The sequence below is a fragment of the Galeopterus variegatus genome, unplaced genomic scaffold (genome assembly GCF_000696425.1).
Source record: "Galeopterus variegatus unplaced genomic scaffold, G_variegatus-3.0.2 Scaffold2491, whole genome shotgun sequence".
Classification (NCBI taxonomy): Eukaryota; Metazoa; Chordata; class Mammalia; order Dermoptera; family Cynocephalidae; genus Galeopterus; species Galeopterus variegatus.
In genome coordinates, this window is record NW_007728602.1 from 4,920 (window position 1) to 11,492 (window position 6,573).

The following is a 6,573-nucleotide window of genomic DNA, read 5'->3' on the forward strand; positions in this document are numbered from 1 at the left end:
ATAAGTTATGAGGTCTCCCTAACTGTAATATTGAAGAATGAAATATTTTTTTTTTTCCTTTTTGTCTTTTTTACTGACCGGCAATGGGATCGCAACCCTCGGTGTTGAGCCCGCACCACGCTCAGCCAGTGAGCAGGAACCGGTCTCCACATGGGATCCGAACCCTCAGCGGGAGTGCCGCCGCGCTCTCAAGTGGCGCACTCTCCAGTGCGCCACCAGGCCGGCCCATGAAATAATTTTTGACTGATAGTTTAGGAGAAATCTCATCATTGAGGACATTTTGTGTGTTTTCTCTTCTAACCTAGGCCTCTCCTAACCAGCCCTAGATCTGGCATTTCTTCTGCAGAATTCAGCCAAAAGACAGACTCTGCAAGAATTCCTCACTGATGAAGATTACAGAAGAGGGAAGAATTCTATTAACTTTTCACCCTTTCTCACTGAGGTGAAATAATTACAAAAGTAATAAACTTACTTTTGTTATTATCAATACAATGAAATTGGTTGGTGTGGACTGTTACAGGTAATGTCCCTCTATGATCCACAGCAGTGAGGGCACAAAGAAGGAAAATAAATCAACATTGGAGAAGGCAGGAGGGGATACTGATAATGGGCCAGAGGGCACTGCAGGAGAAGGGACCTACTGGGAAGATTGCAGTGCACCTAATTCTCATATTCTGCTTTGCTCACTTTGGGGGCAATTTTTCCCTTCTTTCAAACACCCGATAACCCCAATACATACCCACCCTAAAAAAAAAAAAGACTAATTCTCATATTCTGCTTTGCTCACTTTGGGGGCAATTTTTCCCTTCTTTCAAACACCCGGTAACCCCAATACATACCCACTCTAAAAAAAAAAAAAGGAAAAAAAAAAAGATCTTTTGATTAAAAAGTTGAAATATCATTTTGTATTCAGAAAGTTCAAATAATTTGAATTGTTATTCTTATCACTAACGTTAGATTGGAAAGGACTTGTTAACAACTGAGACAAACTAGGAAACCTGTGTCTCTGAAATCCTAGTAGACAGACTAGCAGATTATTTACCCAATTAATCCATGTCGATGGCTCCCAGTCATGGCTCAAAAGGCCACATAGCCCACTCCTCTGCCCTGTGTAGAATGCTGTTTGCAATGTACTCAGAGAATATTATTATTATTTTCAGTAACAAGTTTTCCCTTGGTCAACATAGAAACATATTTTAACACTGTGAGACAAAAGGGATCATGCAGAAAGCATAGCAACTGTGTTACAACAACAGGTAAGGAAAAGTGAGTATTTTAAAAGCAGCAGTTGAAAAAAGCTGTTTGGATTTTTAGGACTTTTATCTACACATAACTCAGCATATTTCAATTTATATTGCCTACATAAATACAAACTATCACCACCTGATTGCCTGTACATTGGTAGACATTACATTCATTAACTACATACTAGATTTTCTTACTCTGTGGCTGATATTTGAGGATTCAGAATGAGGAAGTTCAACAAAGTCTTGGAAACTTCTTTTTAAGTTGTTACTATGGAAAGAGAATTGAGATAACAAAGATGACAAAAGTTGAAGTTTAGATCCTGCTGCTAAGTCACTGCACAACTGGGCAAGTTACTCTGTGCCTTTGGAAAGCATTTTAATCTTCTGTAACACTTGAGTTTTCTGTGTTCCATTCAACATTAAAAATTGTTCATGTCTCAGTTTGCTCAAATTATCAGGCCTCTTTGAATGTTTGAATAGCTTTTAAATATTACGTTGAACTCCCATCTTCCTGCTGTAGTACAAGGAGAAGTGGTGAGTAATTTATTCACACAACTTTGCAATTTGGCTTAGAATAGAGAGGAAAGTTTGTCAATGTTTTTTCCATTTCATGAAAGATTAATTTTGCAGCAAAAACCTGAATCTAGAGGCTTAAAGAGGTTATTTTCACAAACTAGGACATTAAAGACAAGAGGTTAGAACCCAAGACTGCTCTGCTCTAAGATTTTAATTTCCAGTAGAGATAACAAATAAATACAACAAAATAAATGGAATTAAGAAACTGAAGCTGAGTCAAATTTTTCTAAGTGATATAATTATAAACAACCCATATTATAAGGGCTCAAAACACCCAAATTGCATAGTATGTTTTACATAATAATTTTCAGAAAAGTGTTCTACATACCTCCATTTTAAGCATTAGAGATAGGATGATTTGTGTGTGTGTGTGTGTTTCTCCAAGAAGCCTTAAGTTCAAATAGGACTAATGCGAAGCATGCAGATTCAACAACCTCTTTATAAGCTATTCAGTTGTAAAACTGATATGATAAAGTTTGTTCAACATCCCTTTGTTTCACTCTTTAATGGCAAATTATGAGATTTCCATTCAGGACTAACTCAGAAAATATGAGAATAGGAATAAAGGATTGCAGACCACCAGAATGTGTTTTTCTGGAGTCACATTGCAAAGTGTTAAGGTATTTGCTGTTCTTTTCAGAGTTCTCATCAGGTTTGCAAAATAAATGAGAATAATAGAGACCTTTATGAATGTTGGTGTGTGCTCTGGTTTACAGGGGAAGGTAAGAATCCTCATGTGCTTTATATATCCAAAGTGGGGGGGGTGAGAGAGAGAGAGAGCAGTGATACTTCATTTTTAGCTGAGATTTGCTTTACAATACCCTTTCTCTGGGGACTGTCTCCTCAACTTTTTCTAAGACAGAAGGAAATGACAATAGGGACTAAAATACCTTATCAAATAAAGTTTAAATCATGTGCCATCAAACTGGGAGTTAGTTTTCTTTTGTAAACTACTAAGTGAGTTCTGTGAAACCACAGGAAAAAAGCAAACCTGTTCGTTTGCTCTAAAATCCTATCTGAGGTCAATGTCTACATAATAAAAGACTTCCATTTCATTTGCCATAGAAGTATTTTTATTACCTTGGTTTACATAAGTTTTATTTATTTATTTATTTATTTTTTCCTTTTTTTTTTTTGTCTTTTTTCATGACCGGTAACGGGATCACAACCCTCGGTGTCGCAGCCGCACCGCGCTCAGCCAGTGAGCGGATCGGTCTCTATATGGGATCCGAACCCTTGGCAGGAGCACCACCATGCTCCCAAGTGCCGCACTCTACCGAGTGCGCCACTGGGCCAGCCCTAAGTTTTATTTATTATATGGACAAATAGTTCTCTTTTCTTTCACAGATTTTGCACTCTAGGCTTATTTAAAAAACTCTCCCTTGGTTCAATGCAGTTTCCTAGATATTTTTTGGCAAAATTTGAAAAATGGTTCATGTTTTTCTATAGTTTCTTCTATCCAGGATTATTTTTGAATGGTCTATTATGTAGCTCTATATCAACTTTTCACATGAGTAGATATGGGAAGGATGTATTTATAATTATGAAAAAGGTTAGTACACTATTATAGAAAAAGAGCTTTTACAAAGTCTGAGAAAAAATACAAGTAACACAATAGAAAAAAAGCCAAATAATATGAACATACAATACAATGCAGAATAGCAAATCTATATGAGAAGATTTTAAATCCTAAAATATTCAAAGAAATGTAGTGAAATAACTATGATAAATCACTTAGAATGAAAAAAAAAATTGTAACCAGTTGTAACTCCTGTTCCTAACATCGTTGAAGGGAAAAGACTACTCTCAAAAATTATGGGTAGAAATGTAATGTATCACCGACTTTTTAGAAATAAATAGAACAGTGAATCTTGAAAGCACACTTATATTCATCAGCCTAGCAATACCATTCATGGAAATATATTCTATGTAGTGAAATTACCAGTATATAACGACATAATAAGAATTTTTATTGTAGCAATATTTGTAGTGGCTAAAGATGGAGGAAAAATTTAGTCACTCAGTAGGGAATTGACTAGTAATCTGAGCCAGAAATATTTGTTAGTGATATTAATGAGTGAAAACATAAAGATTCAAAGAATAATAAATAACAGGATCTTTATTATATAAAACAATGACTAAAATGCTCTAGATATAATTTTGTCTATTGTATGCCTGTATGAGATTATATGAGAGTGAAGAAAAATAAAGGACACTTATTAGATGCTTAATATGGGCAACCTGAAGGGGACAGATATCTATGAATGGAGAAGGAAGGGGCATCCTAAGTGAAAAAAAAAACTTAATCCACCAAAAATATTGTATAATATTTTAAAACTCCCCAAACTAATAATATCAAGTAAAGTGAAAAAAAAAAACTTAATCCACCAAAAATATTGTATAATATTTTAAAACTCCCCAAACTAATAACAGTGCTTACCTCTGAAAGTAAGAGTGGGCTGATGCTCATAGTGGTGGGCTTCCTTTTTTCTCACAAGTTCTTATAATGGTTAAGTAATTCAAATAAAAGAAATAGTATTTTAAATAGAAATTAATAGTATTTTAAAAAGAAAATAGAGGGCTAAGAAAATAAGAAAATATGAAAAAGATGAATCTTTTGTTCACAGACGGATCAAGGTAAATAAGCAAAATTTTCAGTAGTTCTTAAAATTCAGTAGTTCTACTTTCATTAACACTTTAAGCTAGTCCTTGCCATCCACATAACACGTTCTCAGAAACCATTAAATCAAACAAATACCCACACGCATTTGTGGTAGTAGCCCAAGACCCTCCCTTGCTTTTCTCCAATATGCTATTCTTATATAAGTAGTAATACTCAGTTATCGAGGGCCTGGAAATAGCAAAGTATCTGCAGAGTTTAATAATAATAGTAATGATATCAGTGCTCAGTATCCTCACAATATTTGGCAAAATAGTTACACTTTTATGTTAATTTTGTTGATGTGGAAAAGGAGGCTTAAGAAGGTTAAACAAACTTTCCTAAACTAGCAGAATTTGTCAGAAAACTGAGATATACTATGAAATCTACATTCTGGTTCATTTAAATTTATTTTCCCCATTCTAACTAGTGCTTAAGGATGATTCTTGCTAAACCNGGTTCATTTAAATTTATTTTCCCCATTCTAACTAGTGCTTAAGGATGATTCTTGCTAAACCCACCCCCTCCACCCCCACTCCTTACCCTCATTTCCCATAGGACTACTTATTGGCATAGCTGTCTCTCGTTTTGTAAAGAAAGATCTCCTAGAACAACATAGTTATAACTTAGTCTATTAATTTCTGACCATCTAATCAGTTACCTCTCTCTGTTTCAGAATGGAACAGGCCTGGCCACGGTGATATTTTAGTGACTAGCCTTGGGGGATGGATCCCTCAGGGTTAGATCTCAGGAAGAACTTCCTATGTAAGGGGGAACAGAGCATTCAAAGAGACAAACCTGTAACAGTACATTAGAGAAGACCAAGTATTAAATACCTGAGAGACTATTTAAAAATCTAAAAGCCTATGGTAAGAGGCAATATCAAACTTAGGGATAATATAGTCAAATCTCACTGCCAGATGGATATGGAATCCAAAAAATAGCATATTGGAGAAAAGCAAGGGGGGGGNGGGGGGGGTCTTGGGCTACTACCACAAATGTGTGTGGGTATTTGTTTGATATAATGGTCTCTGAGAACATGTTATGTGGACGGCAAGGACTGGCTTAAAGTATTAATAAAAGTAGAATATCCAAACCTCTTTCTTTGTTCACCTTTCCCCTTTTATGATGGGAAGGTTTGGCACATTAGGTTCAGCATGTAGAGACTCAGATAAAGCTTGGAGTATTCTTGAGTTAGATGGGTTTCCATAAACTGATACTATGACTCAAGCAAATTTTAATTACTGCCCCAGGAATTAGAACAGACATGGTTCTGAAAGGATTTTGGCATTTTCATATATGTAATCTTGGCATCTTATCCCAGCATGTTGGGTATATGTAGAGTTCAGGACAGGGTCTAGCTAGGGATTCAAGAATGTAGGGATTCAAGAATGGAGGCTAGTATGGCCATACCACTCTGAATGTGCCCAGTCTTGTCTGATCCTGGAAGTCAAGCAGGGTTGGGCCTGGTTAGTACTTGGATGGGAGGAAAAAAAAAAAAAGAATGGAGGCTAGATACAAATGCATAGGAAAATTTGGAAGTGGTATGAGACTGAGAACCTTGCAGATTTTTAATGACCTTTGAAATAGCACTCTTGTTGATGAAAGCATCGGAATGCATAAATGTTTTAGGGAGAGAGTCGAAGAAATCCTTAGCAATATATATCTCATTCTGATGCCTGCATTATGTTGGAACATGCTTTATATTATTCTTTGCACTGAATGTTCAACAGAAATTAAATGGAAAGAAACTCTCTTATGCATATAAATAATGAATGCTCTTTGAAAAGAAAAAGTAGGGCCGGCCCAGTGGCGCGCCGCTTGGGAGCGCGGCGGCGCTCCCGACAAGGGTTCGAATCCCACGTACAGACCCCATGTACAGACCGGCCGCTCACTGGCTGAGCAAGGTGCGGGCGCAACACCGAGGGTTGCGATCCCGTTGCCGGTCCTGGTCCGGTATGGGCGCGACACTGAGGGTTGTGATCCGTTGCCGGTCACGAAAAAAGACAAAAAAAGGAAAAAAAAAAAAAAACGAAAAAGTAGTGAAGGAGAAAATCCCTCATATTTTATATAAAAAAATTTTTTTTTTTT